Consider the following 18711-nt stretch of genomic DNA (forward strand, 5'->3'; position numbering starts at 1 on the left):
AAATATCGATCAATCAATACGAGTAATAAAACCATGAAGTTCGTTCTCGAATTATTTCATCAGCGATATATTTATACATGTGATTAATGTTAAAATATTTAATACGGTTTAGTATGATGCAGATCTAGTATAAAGTTACTTTAACGTAATCATTAATAAAGAACTCCTTGAACTTTACGTCATACAACCTAATATGTTTAAATGAGCATCTTAGAATATAATTTCTCTTAAAATATCCAAGTTGAACGACCTTCCTCATTTTCCTGCACAATACCCGCGACTGAGGACGTGGGAATGTTGAGAGCGACGATGCGAATTATCTAGATTACATTGCCTTCCACATCACAAAGGATGCATAATGAGTTTCGCAATACGTCGCAACTATTTAAAAGGTGACAAAACGGATATATTCATTTTGTAAAGGTGTACGTATAATGCGACAAGACATTAAGGCGGACTTGTGAATCAATACCAAGCAACGATACTCTGAGCTCATGTTTTAATATGTTGTGGTATAAAATATTGCAAAGCTATGAGGATGTTCGTTTCTCGTATTGTAATTTATGACCTTAACCCTCGCAATAAAATTCTTATTGTCTAAATGTCATAAATTAAAAGTTAACGGTATATCTTTCATCATTTCTTTGTCTTTAAAAAAGCAGTTTGCCTAATGAATGTAATGCATTATAAGATTACAGGTTATTATATTTTGCAGGTGAGAGGTTATCGTGATTTGTCAAAACAAGTCGCGTCACTGTAATTCGATCCCTTGAATATATTACTAATTTAAAAATGTGCACACAGCCTTATATAAGCGGAGTGATTAGAAGATGATATCATCTTTATGTGTCAGCTCATTCAATGGTCTTTGAAATACATATTAGGTACGCAATAAAAGTCGACTGGATCACAGTTTAATGTCATCACGAACTATGATAATACAAACGTAGAACGGAATACTGAGACGTGATGTTGGCTATGTTGGACCCAAGATTAGCGATAACTGAGATTATTACGAGCCTTAGAAAGTTTTACTTACTTTGTGCGCATTTTATTCAAGAACGTATTTTTGAAATTTGAATACTATTCAGTTTAGAATATTGTCTTAATAAGGGATGAGATTTTACCTCCACCAGTATTCTACGTATTACGATACTAAACTTCTTACAAAAATAATTTATATATATTTTTAAGGTTCTTCACAAAAACACTAACAAGCATTAGCTTGTCGGTCGAAATTATTAGCCCACAATTGATATACGACACGCAATGGTTATTTATAAGACCCTGATTCCTCGAAACGCCCTTTGAAATCACAAGTCATTTGCAGTTAATTATCTGTGAAATTGGTGTTGCCATCTGCATGTTGATTGCACGCAATCACCGCAAACAAATGAGGCAACACTGAGTCACCTGTTGGGGGAGATTAGGAGAATCCCTGGAGGAACGTTTACAAGGATACGGGTAGATGATGGGGGAAATCTAATCAAATCAATTCGAGCACCGAATTAAGAATTCTGACGAGGGTCATGTTAAATAACAGAATCACCGAAGTCGGATACATTCAACGATGTAGCACATAATTTTGTACAATCCTAGAATTGTGTGCAAATTGCCCACTCCTGGCCTAAGAAGTCAGATGGTTTTGAAGCGAAAGTTTCAAGCATATTCCATCACGCTACTTCAATGCGGGTTGTGGATACACATGTGACTTTCATGTGACAGAATCCGGTTTCCTCGCGATGTTTTCCTTCATGGTCGGACATGAGTTTAATTATAAACACAAATTAAGCACATTACAACTCAATAGTGTTTGTTTGGATCGAAATAACAATCTTCGGTTCAGATTCATTTGTTTTAAGCACTGTGTCATCTCGGCCCATTATATTAATTTAAATAAGATATTAAAATAAATATCAAACAATGTTTGTTTAATGTATCACTATTAGAATACAAATCATTTCTTGATAGAAGTAAACAAGTAAGTAAATTACCTAACCATCAGAAACTAAACTTCGCGATGCCGGATAAATCCCGGTCAATCCCAGCTATGCCGGGATCGGGACCGGACACGGACTAATGTCGCGGCCGCCCGGACAAATAGTCCGTTGGATTAGCGATGCCTTGATTAACTAAGCCAAGTGGTGGTGTTTACTCTTGTTTTGTTATACACTCCTGGTACTATTTTAAAGCTGGATTAAATAAGTATGCTTCCGCAGTAAACGTTATGATGAGCATTATAAACATAGTTTAATTTATACATTTTATTTAAATTAACATGAACACATGTCAATTAAAATGTAATTATGCTTTTGTTTAACAGTACTATTTTTTTCTCGGTAGTATCCAAACTAGGTTTCAAATACAAAATTTATTTCAATAAACATATATAAACTATATGAATGTGTTTTCGTTGATAAGCAAAGCAAAATCCATCATAATTAAAAAAAAAATGTCCATTGATGTCAATTAATTTATAACGAAAAAAAACGCAACAAAAAGACAACATCTCAATTAAAACATGATACGTTTATTCACTTAAACAAATACGATCCCACCCTTTTAAACGTCTATATAAGCATAATTGGTATTAGTTACTCTTCATAAGGCGACCGACGGATGTATGTAATCTGGTATACGGGTCGTTTAATGGGCGAATTAAACGAATGGATCGCTGGGGCAAAGCGATAGTGAGCCTTGTGGGTCGTAGGATCTAACTAATAAGGTTTTAATATAAATAGAATGATATGCTTTCCAAGTAAATATCAAGCCCTTAGTTATTAAAATAGAATGTTTGCGTCGCCTACTGATCGCAGTTTAGGAGATCCGTTTCATATCGACTATTCAACGTAATTGCACATGCATTGATTTTTTTTGTTAAGATTTAGATTTATGACTTCAATGTGGATATTTTTATTTCAGGATGAGTCTATATGCTGCCGCAGGATGTAAGCTGTCAACACTATTTAATTAAAATACATGATGCGGTTTTCGAGTGATGCGTGCAATAACAGACAAACCAGTATGATTTTGAATTACATGCTCGATGTATAAAACAAGGTTCAGTCACATGGTAGTTCAGTGTTTTGTTTTTTCTACAAAGAAATCTGAAGTCGACTTCACACAATATAATACACTTTGTATGACATAGGAAAAAGAGCGGATGTCACTATACATTCCTACGTTACCTGGGAATCGAATCCAGGAAATGCGTCGAGCAAGGCGAATACCGTTAACGATTGCATCACTATGCGTAACGGCATCGGAGTACATTCACATAAAGACTCAATTATATCACAACCGGAACATAGAATTGCTTTAATTCCATGATTGTAGACCGTCTAATAGAAAGGGCCATTTCGCTGAGCCTCTTTCCTAGAGAAGAACAAGGCAATAGAGCTCAAGTTAAATTGGCCACTTCGTGTTGTGTTTGAGAAACAGTCATATCAAAGTCATCGCTCATATACTTTGCGGCGTCACGACCCGCCCGGGGCTTAATCCAATTTAAAATATATCCAGCCAATTTAAAAAGTGCCGCTAATTTGTGAAAAGGGAAGAGGTTGAGCCACTACTAAAAATCGCCGGGTAGCATCTTGAGAGAGCGTGAGGGCGCATTGACCGTCCTATTTAAATATTCACCTCTTTGAAATTATTTTTAGAAGCACCTTCGTTGCGACATGCCGCTACTTTAATCATAAGCTTGCATAAAGTGCCGTTGGAAAACGCAATTAGCGATCCTAAATGTACGAAGCCGCTCCTTCGTCTTTAACTATTAAGTATTAAGATACCCTCTATCTCATATTTTCTATCCAAGTACTTTTTCAAACATCTTTTAATAAAAGCATCACTAATTAATAACTAGAGCTGATATGGTCTAGTGGTTAAACAAATCAAACTTAACCGAAGATTGTGGGTTCATACCTGGGTTGGCCCCACAATTTTTCATGTGCTTAATTTTAGCTGTGAAGCAAAACGTCGTATGGAAACTCGAATGTGTCCCATCCCGCATTGGACTAACTTGCTGGTATAATCTCCAAAAGGAGTTTTGCGCAGTAGTGGCTGCATACTACATATACAGGCTGTTTGTACTTTAAAAAAATATGGATTTTGATTTTTATTCCAAGGAATATATACAATATTGTAGAGACTAAGTATAAGAGTTAATTTCAAATTTGGAATGAATGCATCCGAGCTACAATCATTGCCTGTGGAATGTGAATTTGAGTTGCCTTCACGGTTGGTTCCGTAGAATTCGTCCGTGATGAATGACGCGGAAAAATGTTTCGCCTCGTTTTGTTTCCGAACAGGTGGTATCTCCCCGCATTAAACAGATTGATGTCGGGGAAGCTGGAGGCGAGGGCCACCACTTACCTTAATTAAAACCTTTAAAAGATTTACACTCTGCGTTCGTTTTTACCGCAATTTTCGCTTTGAAGGGGTTATCGAGGCTTAACGCTTATTCTGATTTTCAGAATCGCATTTCTATGTCAAGAACTGGATATCTTCCCTAAATTTAAATACGAGCAAATAAGAATTTTCAGTTATATTAAATACGCATACATTTTAATCAATCATAGTCAATTAGCGCCAGGCAATCGCTCTACCCGTACCCAACGGGAGTACCCCTTCAAACGCTCAAGACATTTTTCTTATCTGACTTTTAAGCATTTTGGTCGTACAGGACAATGTTATGAGGAAATATTTCTGCAAGATGTAGCCTCAATTTTACTACGATTTTTTCTATAAAACTTACATTACTTTAACAGCCTGTAAATTTCCCACTGCTGGGCTAAGACCTCCTCTCCCTTTGAGGAGAAGGTTTGGAAAAAAAATAATCTTAAAAAATTAGTGAAGCTAACGTTAGCGATTAATTTTCATCACTTATTAGATATTTTCTTTCTTGAAAAGAGGTTCTTACAGAACTTGCAAATTCGAATACTGTGTCGTATTTAAAATTTACAATTTCAACGTGGAAAGTTTAAGTTTATTCATAATAATTTTGCCTGAGTCTGTAAAGCGCCCGAACTGTTGGCTTTGCTATAAAAATTACAGTATATGAACCGTAAGTTATGGGAATCTGGTATTAGTCGAACTTACAACACTGACTTTTTCTAGCAGTTCAAGTTTAATAGTACTAAGATATTAAGATTAGAAACACACAAATAAGACGAGACGAGGAGCGTAATGTATTGAAATTCAATATAATTGATGAATAAATGAAGAATTAATATATTATTAATACTTACGATTCTTCACGAACACACCAAAATTAAGTTTTAATATTAGTTAGAATAACAGTGCTAAAAATATTTAAGCTGGCAAATTTTAGATCGTCACTGGTTCAAAGAAAATTTTAATCAAAACTTTTACGAATATCTAATGGCAATACCGTTTATGTAAAATTAAAAAGTTTAAAATGTTTTCAACAATCCAGCAACGTGCATGAACACAAGTTCACAACATTTTTTTTTAAACAAAGATTAAAAGAAGTAACAAACTGACTCTCTTTCCGTTCTTATGCTGGAATAATTCCATATATGTACAATAAAGTAGTAGTAGGTAGGTTTGGAATAAAATATGTGTTAAGAATAAAAAAATTAAAAAAAATATATAAATAGCAGCAATATAAGGGCCAACATTTTGAAACGACTGATCCTTTATAACAGCGTCACATATTTTTTTTAGAAATGTGGCGCCCACGACATTGGCGCTGTAACCAATATTATCCAGTCCTTACATCGCCAATGCGCCGTTAACCTTATGAATTAAAATGCCATGTCCTCTTGTGCCTTTCTACACTGGCTCAATCATCTTTTAAACCGGAACACCATAATACTAAAGTATTACTGTTAGCGAATATAATATTTGACCAGTTGGGGTAGCTACTCCAAGTAGCAGCAAGTATAATGTAGACCGTACACGCAATATATATATCACAGATGATTTATATCTGATAATCAAATCATGGAAAAAAAACACGAGTCATTTGATAATGAAAGGTAAAGTGATTAGAAGCGTAGAACACAATGCTAATGCGGATCCAACCTTGAACCGTGTGTTTGTGGTTACGGATACCTTACCCTTGTTACGATGCCACAGATAATTTATTTTAATAAAGAATGAAGGTCATTAATGTGAACTAAACCTTTATAGACTAGAATGTTTGTACATCTTATTTACTGGGAGATGTTTTAAAGGTAGGATCTTTATCGAAGATTAATTTTTCCGTCTAGCTTAGACAATCAATCAAATAAGTTTTTGTATTTATCATTATGTAGTTCAAATATTCTAACGTTCTCTAGTTTGTCTTAATCACTACCAGATTCTTATCAAGATGTAAAATTGTCTCGTTACGAGATTTATCTCCTCGTAAAATATTTGAAATAATTATTTCTGTATGTTTGTTATGCTCTAGTTTCTTATGTATAAAAATGTCATTAGAATAATGTAAGATAGTCCAGTGGTTAGAATACGTCAATCTTAATCGCACATTGTGGGTTTACATCCGGGCAAGGACTGCTGAGTTTTCACTTTCATTTTTTGTTCATTTATTTTCTGCTCGGCTGTAGAAGAAAGGCTGTATTTGCCAGATGAAAATCTGCCGAAACCATCGAATGCAATAGAGCAGTATGGTGGAATAAGCTCCAACCCCCTTTAAATATAAGTTGCCTCAGCACAACAGTGCGATAGTTATATGCTGTTATTCTTGAAAACCGAAGCCGAAGGAGTCGTAATAACGGTTTAAATATTTCATAATTTGACATTTAGATGTCTGTCACAGAGTTTTCTTCGTGATTAATCAGGTTTCACTTTTTGATTAAGGAATGCTTGCGGTTCGTTAAGTTCTAAGCGGCTTCGTTTAGAAATGTTCGATTCTAATATCCGGACTAATACTTTCAATCATAATTATCATACACACATCACCTAAAACACTTGCAATTTTTGGACGCTTCTTCTCGGTTTTTAACCTGTTGTATATTTTTGACAAGCAATAATCAATCGTAAAGCTTCTACATTGAATAAAGACTTTGACTTAATTGCATGAGACGGAAATCCATCAACGAGTTTGGATAAAACTTTACATATAACTTACTATTCGTCGTCCGCAGCTTTGCTCGCTTCAGGGGTCGTTCGTTAGATGTTAAAAGGCACAAAAAGAATTGCATCAAATTCAATTTAGAGTTTTGGCCGAGAAAGAGTAACATGTACATTGTACACATGTAACATGACAGAGGTACATTCGTAAAATGAGTATAGATAATATGACTGAAAATAAATAATCATAAACTACATTTACGAAATGCACATAAAAGAATACATGGACATTTCATAAAATATAATAAGTTTCTATTTTGCTCAAAACACAGTCGATACAAAGATTTCTCCCAATTCATCTCTTACATAGTTATCATAATAGCTGTTAATAAACAACACTTTCTTCTTATTACATAATTTGTACGTGTTTACATGCGGACACGCATTGTAGCCGACATGATTTATGAAACCACTACAATGCAATGAACATTAATGTACGATTTAATAGGAACTTCAAAATGTATTTTGTAACGCCTTTTATAGCACTGTTAACGTTGGTACGATGTGCATTAACGAGTCTGATTAATAGTGCGCCTACGCAGTAATTTTAGTCAACAAAAAATATTGTAATCTTATTCCCTATCGGGTATTAATGTGTAGTTGTAGCATTAGAATTGATTGTAGTGCGTTATTATTCAATATAAATAATTGTGTTTAGTTTATGTATTGAATTAATGCTATTGCTATATTAAGGTCCAAGTGATAGTGATTCATATCAGAACGCTAATCAGATATTCAGTTGATTCAAGTCGATTCAGTTTGGAAAAATCTTTTGTTTTGTTTGGGCGGACAAATGGAATACCCTTTTGTTATTATATTTTGAAGTGTAAATACTTCAAGGGTGAAATGTATAATTTATTTACGTTGAGTTCGCAATTTAAATATAAATATCGGTATACTTATTTGTTAAGACAAGATTTTAATTTAAAACAAATCGGATATAAAATAAGACAAAAATACAAAGACATCGAGGTCGTAATTCTACAGATAAAAAACATTGAAAAGAAACATGGAATACGGATAATTTCAATATTTCCAAGCATACATTTGAGCCGTACACAAATATTTTTTTCTTTCGCAACAAAATAATTCTAACCCTTATCAAACATCGAATATTTAGAGATATACCTGATTGTAAGCTAATACGAAAAATGTTTACGAAATCCTTTTTTGCTGGATAAAAGTCGTACCTACAGGTTGCCGTGTCCAAGGGGGCTATTCTACTTATAACGGCAATGATATGATTCCGATTCTGTTCCGTTCAAACTTCGACTATTCCTTATAAAAATTAACCTTAGCTGAATAGTAACTGAAGGCTAATTTATATTTATATCTTTAACGATACGATCCCGAATCTAAACTGTATCGTGTCGTTTGTACAATAGATACTTTTGTAGGCTGATCGTCTGCGGTTACTTTTCGATACGATTACGATAAACTTTCAAATTGTTAGTAGAATTGAATAGACTCAGCGTGATATTATATTATTATGTAAATTTGGTAATAAATATATGCGTGCGCTGAAGTTATATACCTGGGCAAACTGGGTCATTTATATTCTTAGGAAGAAACAAGCTTCTCTTCTAATTCCACTAAGCAGCTTCAATGCAGTTTGAAAAATACCGTAGCAGAAATTCATTTGACAGAAATTTTCTTTACGATGTCTTACTTCACTGAGCGCGAGATGCTCGATACATCAGGTCATAAAACATCAGAAGATTCATAAAAATTTGTGAACTCGATTTAAACAAAATAGAACGACTATAAGCATCTTATTAAAACAGTTGTCATATTAAACGTATAACACCGGCTTTAGCTACGATACATTTTTAACATTTCTTACCGAATTGACAAACCAGTTACATCATGCAAATCTGCTCACACGAACAGCTATGCTAGTAACCATTCTTCACTGCGCCGTCGTTAGGTAAAAAACACTGACGGAATTGTTCAAGTTAATGTTTACGTTTAGTCAACGTTTATTATTTATAATAGTTGGTGAGCGGTTAACGTTTCTGTCCACAACTTTATACATTAGAGCTACGTTGTCAAGTGTAAAACTATTAAAAGTCAATTTTACATTACCGCTTCCACGGTTCGATGAACTTTCTGAATAAAAAAAATGTCCGACATTTGCCGCGCATGTGTTCCAACTCCACAAGTTTTGTAACGACAACTCATGTCAAGATAACTTTAACTACTTTTGATCTTAACTTCCTTGCTGGTAACTTGTAACTATTTTCTCAATTTCAAGGAAATATGGCGTCAGATTTTGCCATGATAAGTAAGTTTAGGTGTTAACTAAACATAATCCATGCTTTTATATGTTAAAAGTTTTTATTTACTTTTCTTTTAGGAATAAGATAGCTGATAAGATAATGCTACTGTGTTTATGTGGTTACTGACCTATAACTATAATCGCTGGAATTAAAGGAGGGTAAGTTTTCCAATTGTCAGGGGCCTGTCACCTATGGGGATTAGTCTTATGTATATTTAATTACACTAGATTACTTTTCACGTAAAAACAAAACAACTTAAACGGGAAATTGTAAGGCTTTGTTTAGGATTGCCGTTTAAGCAGCACCCAGTCTTCACTTACAACAAAACATCGACAGTTTCAATTACTTTATACCAATCTGATGTTTTAAACGACTTAAAACTTGGGATCTCGCAATTGAGAGTAAAAATATACGGAACTATATAAGCATATTCTGACAATTTGAATCTTGTATCATACAAATGACTTCCTGGTTGATTATGGACCATTGCTTCGTATTATGAATAAACAAGGATTGTTGGTAATGAGAAATAATTCAGTTCAGATTACTATTCTATATTAACATTCTCGAAGAATAACCGGCAAAAAATATGTGTTGGGTCAATTTGTAAATATTACGCACATACTGGAGTGATGTTTCGATAGCAACATTATACTTTAAAGCCTTTGTATTTAGCTTCGAAGTAAACTATAGTTCAGACTGCATTTTATCCGATACTCATTGACAGTTTGTAAAATTCATTTGTTCGAATCCGTCGATTTCCACTTCGTAATTTTTACTGAAACACCAAAATTCTATCTATATTTATATAGAAATGATTTCAGCAATTAAATCAACCTCCGTTTAGATTTTAATGGTAACATCAGAACCGTAAAGGACTAATCGAGTAAATAAACACAAAGGCTCCAAATCAATGTTTATTTACAGAAAATGACGATAAATATAAGCTGGGATTTTCTTAAAAAGGGTGAAATCAAGCTTATCTTTAAATCGGATATTCTGTCAATTAGCGAGTGGATTAATTACTTTGGAAATTCGCTTAATCTCGCCGTCAGGGAAATTTGGATGAAAAATTAAAGGGCGCATTGTACCTAAATTATAATACGGCTAATTTTCTAATCATCTATATATATTGTATTATTTACTTAATCTAACTCAAGATAACATAAGTAGTATTATATTTTATTTTGTATTCATTTAAATAAATAAATAATAAATAAATATTGGACAACATCACTCTGATCCCAATGTAAGTAGCTAAAGCACTTGTGTTATGGAAAATCAGAAGTAACGACGGTACCACAAACACCCAGACCCAAGACAACATAGAAAACCAATGAATTTTATTCTACATCGACTCGGCCGGGAATCGAACCCGGGACCTCGGAGTGGCGTATCCATGAAAACCGGTGTACACTCTACTCGACCACGGAGGTCGTCTAATGTAGATATGTACATGACTTATAGTAATGCGGATGAACACAGATTACTGTGTCATTATCATGCTGAACGTAACAAAAAAGTTATTGACGGATCGTTTGGCTGATAACTTATTTTGTAATAAACTAGTACAAGTATAATAATAATAAAATAATAATAATTATAAATAGTACACAAAGTAGTCTTCTAGCTAATTGACACAGCATATCGAATATATTAATTATATTTGAATTTAATTATATTTATTATTGATGTGTTATCAAATTTTATTACTCGACATACTACCTGGAATTCGCATATTCTTGTTTTGTATTCGCTTTCATTGCTACATTATTATAGAATATTAAATTTAAACAAAATGATCAAAATATATATATATATATATTTATTTATTTAATGATACGTTGAAATAAATTTCTCAGTGCACGGAAAAGAATAAAATTTATTATTTTGTTACATTTTATTCTTATACTTAAGTGATAATTAATTTAATAGTTTGGAAACTATTTAATATGATATCACTGATACTACATTCATACATACAATAAATTAGTGAATTGCAATAATTGCCATATGCAATATATCCATTGCAAGATTTATCTGAGTACGCCTATTATTTATTAAAAGTAATATAAATCTCAAGTTACGTAAATTTAATAGCATCTAGTTGATATATTTAATGTTATTCGTACTGACTTTATTGCTGGTTCGTCTCGGTAGAATCTGCATTCTAAACCCGCTGTATCTAGATTTAATTTGATTTTGGAAAATGAAGATTCGGAAGTATTTTTACTGCTTGAATTTAGTATAGTTTAATGTTGATTTCATTTTGAATAACCTCAACACTTATCTATTACTTGATGGTAGGGCTTTGTGCAAGCCCGTCTGGGTAGGTACCACCCACTCATCAGATATTCTACCGCCAAACAGCATTACTCAGTACTGTTGTGTTCCGGTTTGAAGGGTGAATGAGCCAGTGTAACTACAGGCACAAGGGATGTTATATCTTAGTTCCCAAGATTAGTGGGACATTGGTGATGTAAGGAATGGTTAATATTTCTTACAACGCTATTGTCTATGGGCGGTGGTGACGACTTACCATCAGGTGGCCCATTTGCTCGTCCACCTACCGATATCATAAAAAAAACACATTCGAAATCGTTGTAGTTATAATTGAGTATGATCCAGTTTAAAACGAAATAAATCGTAAACAATTCGATTGTGGCAATATTTTCGCAATCAGCTCGTTTTCAGTTTTAAATAATACTGCCATTGTTTAACAATTAGGTTGCTACAAACTTTTTGTGCGCTTATTAATTATCATTTTACGCTTTAAAAGCAATCAAGATTTAACGCAGCGTAAATCTAAGCGAAAATGGCTAAAATAATTATCTATTGCGGTTTAATCTTCAATTAATCCTAGCACAAAATTGTATTATAGCGGCAACTATCTGATAATCGTCCCTTGCTTATTAGGACTATATACCCATTGTAATAAAGTACATATTCACATGAAATTAACTTAGTACAGAGCTGTAAGTGGTCGGCAAGGGGCGGGGAGATTGTGTGACGTCATGTTATCTGCACCTAGAATTAAATGTTGCCAGCTAAAAGATCCTTAGGGGTTTAGAACCGGGTCACAGAGTTATTAACCTAATATTATCTATACATAAAACAATATGAATGCGTCTGTCTGTCAAAGATCTTGAAAGGATTCCGTGGAATGAATACTTTTGTCAGACAGGACGTAAAATGGGTCACCTGGTGGTAAGTGGTGACATAATCCGTATTTTTTGGTGTCAACTTATTCTTTATGTTGCCAGAACGTTACCAACCTTAGGATGTTAGTGTGGCTAAATACAATGGAGCACTTATCCTCAAAACCGCAACATAGTATTACAAAGTATCGGTGTTTGCAACAATATTAAATTTATTTATACATAGGGTATAGTTCATTTTAAAATGTCGTGTTTATATGTGTGTATTAAAGAATGTCCCTCAGCTGTTATATTAATATATATGTTTCTTGTTGTTTGTTCGCATAGCTTCCAGAAAGATCAAAGTAATTTATTATAACTTCTATACAAAAAATTACCATTGTTTACGTAAAAACGTCTAATCAATATTGTATTAAAACGCGACAACGTTCTTTTCAATACAATAAACTAAACAAAATTTTGTAAATACTATTAAATTATAAGTCATGATTTTCTATTAAAAGTGTATTTATCTTTTCAATGTGGATTCAAGTTGTCTCCCTAAATATGAAAGACATTTCAGTGCTGACATTTTCAAAAAGTACAAACTTTTGTTATATCAAGTCTATTCGTTCGTCACAATACTTCCTCTTGGCCTAAATCGTTTAAGTTTTGGCTTTTTAGGTCAGCGCTGGGCTAAATCAACACCGTTACAAATATTAAAATGTGCACTTGAAATGTTGCGTCGTCGTTGTGACGTTCGTTGCGTCATTGCTGTGATGGCATGAAAAGATTAAAGAGATTTAGAACGTGTTTATTTCGAATATTTTTTAAATTATGCTGATATTGAATTACAATTATTTAAGGTGTGTGTAGATTATTTCAGAGTTATCTTCTCGAGATGCGAGAATGTTTTGGCATTCATTCCATCAAAATGATCTCATGACAAAGCCCAGTGCTTATAATGAATCTTCATAGTGAACTCGTGATCGGAGTTGAAGAGAAAACGTCATGAGGAACCTGTGCTAGATGAAATATCATCGCGTGCGCAATGACCAACCCGCATTGGAGTATAGCGGAATAAACCATTAAAATTCTTCTCAAGACGAATGTACACCTTTGTCCAACTGTGGGATATTTAAGAGCTGTTATCCACTTATACTCCAACTTACAATTGACCGTTTTATCAAAATTGATACAATACAGACACGACGCATAATATTCACAATGTCGAGAATTATTATTTTTAATATTTCTCTAGAGCTTTTGTTACGAAATATTAAGACTGTTTGTAAAATTCCTTATTAATCATGACAAAAAAGAAACGATTAAGTGAAAATAAATTAACACTGCTTATACAATAGCGCTGTTTAAATTGAATAACAAGAGATTTTATCTCGTTAAATGAATTCTGGTAAAGCCTCGCCCACATCTCGCGTAATGCATATGTGATTAAACCTTGACTTTCATACAATGTCATTAAACAAGATGTGACCAATTACGGAGTTGATTTATTTTTTTATTTTTAGGATACTCGATGTGATGGAATGTTTTGTTAATTAGTTAAATTATTTTGTTTATTATACAAATATATTACTTATTGCGATGGAATAAGAAACCTTTTAAGTTGAAGATAGATTTATTAAGTTCTTAAAATTTAATAGACATACTTATAAATAAAGTTTTATGATATTTTAAGGGCATTCGTTTGAGGAATTGAGGATTTTAGTTTAGTGGTGTTTTAGAATTATATGGAATATTCTGGAATATTTTGTACAGTTCTTATGCACCTGCATACATTATTATGAGTAACTTTATATCGTGTCTACATTATTTATATACAATTATCATAATAGAAGACGTCGAACTCGCAGGGCGTCTTATGGAGCACAAGTTTGTGCTCAAACAAGTGCACTCTGTTATCCAAAGGGACGTCATTTCCGATACGTTCTGGCGTAGGAGTTGTAAGGTGGTAACGTGTAACTTTTAGAATGCTACTGATTTTTGGACCAAAAAGAAAACCATTTAAATAATAAATACACAAAAATAGCGGTCTGATGTATGTATTTTATTTAGTGCTGTGTCTTGTTCTTTCGAATGTCAAATCAATGTTGACAGAAAGAGATAAATTGTTTTATTAAAGAAGATTAATATAAGTAAGGCCTTATTTTTATTTTTGTACATACGTATGCAATGCGTTCACGCATCGTTTATTGGGTTTAGTTGATACTTTTTACAGTTGTTTCTGGCGCTTGCGTAAATCTTTTTAGCGTATACGTCTATTCTGCCATTTCGATGTCACACAAGATGGCGCGAGAGTTTATAGATATTTGTTTAAAAAAACTAAGCTTTAGAGATGAGCGAGTAACAGCATGTTGTTCATTTACTATTCTTTTGTTCAGAAGTCGAACGAGAATAATTATTTTATAATTAAACATAAATTAGGCAGATGAAAAATCAGTGATGCTCGTTCGGGTTTGAAGCATTCGGTTAAGATTAGGGTTCTAACCACTGAGCCATCTCGACTCGCTAGCTCTAACAGCTAATTAATGAATATCTACTTACGTAATGTGCAATTTTTTTGAACAGCCTGAGCGTGTCTTTAGAATTAATGACGCATCCACACGTATACATTGCCACCGGAGGTTCGTCAGTGTAGAACAAAGAGCTAGTTACTAATTAAGAAACTAAGATTAACTTTGTCGTTATAATGTTTAAGATTTAAACTACGAATTGAAGTTTAATTGGTTGCATGATTCAAGAAGTCTATTATTAATTGTTAATTTTCTGTTTGTACTTTGAAATAACAATAATGAGCCGAGATGGCCCAGTGGTTAGAACGCGTGCATCTTAACCGATGATTTCGGGTTCAAACCCAGGCAGGCACCACTGAATTTTCATGTGCTTAATTTGTGTTTATAATTCATCTCGTGCTCGGCGGTGAAGGAAAACATCGTGAGGAAACCTGCATGTGTGTAAATTCAACGAAATTCTGCCACATGTGTATTCCACCAACCCGCATTGGAGCAGCGTGGTGGAATATGCTCCATACCTTCTCCTCAACGGGAGAGGAGGCCTTAGCCCAGCAGTGGGAAATTTACAGGCTGATTATGTTATGTTACTTTGAAATATATAAAATTACAATGATTCGATAACTTGAAAGATCTATGGTATTATAGGAGAGATTGACTTCCGACCAAAGGAAACAGCCGCTATAGTGTATTGAAGAACGAACGAAGAACGAAAGAATGAAGTACTTTCTGTCTATTTGATGCTTTTTAACTTCTGTTTTGTTAATATGTCTTACATTCAGAAGGCATAGGAGTAATCATAGTTATCAAGTTTAGAAAACACAAATATATACATAAAATTCCATTCTCAATAATTATTCTGCGAGTTGGGAATTCTCCTATATATTTCCAAATATGTTTATAAATTCTAGAATATTCTTCATAAAACTATAAGCAATCGCTTTTCAGGTTGACACGAAAAGTGTCTCCAGGCCGGCCATTACGGCTGCATTATGTAACAAAGTTAATTTTGCACTTTTAATTAACAATATCTCAAGCGTCTCCGAGGTACCTTAATCCACTAAACGAATTTAAGGAAGACTCAGCTGAAATTGTAAAGCGTAGTTTAATATGACGGAGGAATAAATTTCATATTTTTCGAGTTGTTGTAAAATGGGTTAAGTATCTGGGATCAAAAGGCTCCGAGGGTGGAAGCCGGAAATATATAATTTCTCGCATCAAGTTTTTTTGGAACTTGCTATTGAATCTAAAATATGTGGATCCTTACTTGTAAACAAATTTTATGGATCACGGAGCACTGTAACATTTTCTCTGTGACTGAATCTCGTTTGTTAAAATCTCGTGGTTAATTTCTGTTGTGTAATATGTCAATCGATGAGCGCAATTAATTTTTAGTAGCAAATAACTTTTTCTCTTTCGTTAAAGAATTTTGTGTTGGCGTGCTCATGAATTTTACGAAGCCATTGTAATGTTGCGTCTTTAAGGACACAAGGAACGTAACAAATTAGATCACACGGCCGACAGCGCATCGACAATAAGGTGTGTCTGATGTGTTATGATTCTAATGATAACGATCAGAACAAACCATTTACCATTGGGTGTTCCACTTACCATTGCGACTCAATAGGAAAAAATGACATTTTGTTCTGAATCAGGTAAATTAAAACGAGACAAAAATCTGATGTATTAACTTTTGACCTCTTGAGATAATAAAAATGAGAAGTGTGCGTGGGAGATATTTCAGTGTGTATTATGAGATTATTCATAATACACACACATACGCAAAAGTATCGTGACGGTCGAATTTATAGCTACAATTATTTTAATCTATCGTTCATTCGCCAAGCGACCGGAGTCGTAACGTACTAATAAGGAACTTCGTTACATTAAAATCGATAAAAACGTTAATCATAAAAACACAAGGAACTAGTTAACCAATAGTAATTCAAATAGAATACCCTCTTAAAGGATTTATTTACACGTATATCTTGTATATATTATGGTTCAGACACATCCCTTTCAGTCGCCATACGAGGCGGTTTTACGCTCTTAAAATATTCTATAGTGTCATAAAGCTTGAGTAACGAGCCCCGACGGATTCGCAAGCTACCTTGCCACCATCTATTGACTCTCATGTATTGAAATAGAATGGGCTTGTTTAGAGCTATTAAAGATGGGAGTTATATGGACTTTACGCGTGTGTGTTGTGTTTATTATTATTATTACAGATCGTTCAATTTTAAGGTAAGCGTCTCGTGAATCATGAAACTAAAATATTAAGTTGCAGTGGATACAATGCTACACAATATTTTAGACTATTTAATGGATTATAATAAAGTTGGAAGGACGATTTTCTTTTGTCTTCAGAGGAATATAGATAGATGAACTAATAGATAAGTTATCCAAAAGTGAATACGGGAACACACTGCTGTCTCTGAGTCCTCATTTATATATTTATATGACGGTAATTCGACTTGACCGTAGTTAGATTAGGGGCAAGGACTAGGGTATCTTTACGCTGCGCTTTTACAATTTCTTAGAAAAACCAAACGATCCGCGAAGTCCGGATCTGCAACTGAATGAGCTAGTCTCTACTTAAATTATTTGTGGTTTTGACTGAGCTAGTACCTACATTATTTGTGATTTTGACTACCTCGTTAGTCTAGTCTAGTCGTTTTTTAATTATACAAGACTTGGTATCAAAGTGACTAAGTATATTTTTTATTCTTAACACAATTTCCACAATCAACGTTTATTGGTGTATATATTTTTTAAAAATGGAACCGATGCCAGATACCAGACAAAAAAAATAAATTGAATCGTTCCGTCGCAAATGATTCGGTCATCGACATTGTGAATTCTTTTAAATAATCGATCGCTGTGTTTGTCCCCGTGTTTGCTCGTTTGCGTCCGTTGATTGCGCGTTGAAAATCGATTACACAAATCATCGTGCCGCCGTTTGATGAATGACTTTTTATTTATTTTGTGGAAAATGTAATAACAATAAAATCGGTATAAAGAATTTTCATTGGGGCTTAACGATTAAATTATGTACATGCAAAAAATAGTGATATGGATGAGACCTAAGATGTAGACATTATTCTTGAAGAAGTAATTCACATCATGTAGCTCGGTAATTGCTTGTGGTCAACTACTACCAAGTATTATTTGGTGGTAGGGATTTTGTGCAAGCCCGTCTGGGTTGGTACCACCCATTCATCAAGTATTCTGCCGCCAAACAACAATATTTTTTAATGTCGTGTCTTGATACGTGAGTAAGCCAGTGTAAGTACAAGCACAAGGAACATAATATCTTAATTCCCAAGATTGGTGGCGCACTGGCTACACAACCAATGGATAATATTTCTGAAAGTACCAGTGTCTATTGAACCAGAGTGGTGACCATTTAACATCAGGTATTAGCCGGTAAAAAAATTACGTAGTTAAAATATATGTATATATAAAGCTAGCCAGATAATCATATGGTAAAATATAAAACGCTACTTAAAATGTTGATGTTTCATCGGTTTTTTTGATCAAATATTTAATAATTAAATTAATGTTTGCTTATCTGTGACCGCTGATTGTGAAGCGTTGAAATTATATCGAAAGGTTTAATTGCTTAAATTTCATCTGAATACGAGAAGAATGAAATATAGGTTCTATTAA

At 33.7% G+C, this 18711-nt stretch overlaps 1 protein-coding gene across 2 annotated transcripts in view; it reads right to left on the reverse strand.

Moving 5' to 3' along the window:
- The window catches only part of LOC113395851 (leucine-rich repeat-containing G-protein coupled receptor 5), a 563150-nt gene that overhangs the window by 161901 nt on the left and 382538 nt on the right, over positions 1–18711 (reverse strand). The window lies entirely within an intron of this gene.

Source organism: Vanessa tameamea, chromosome 4, assembly GCF_037043105.1.
Source record: "Vanessa tameamea isolate UH-Manoa-2023 chromosome 4, ilVanTame1 primary haplotype, whole genome shotgun sequence".
NCBI classification, from domain to species: domain Eukaryota; kingdom Metazoa; phylum Arthropoda; class Insecta; order Lepidoptera; family Nymphalidae; genus Vanessa; species Vanessa tameamea.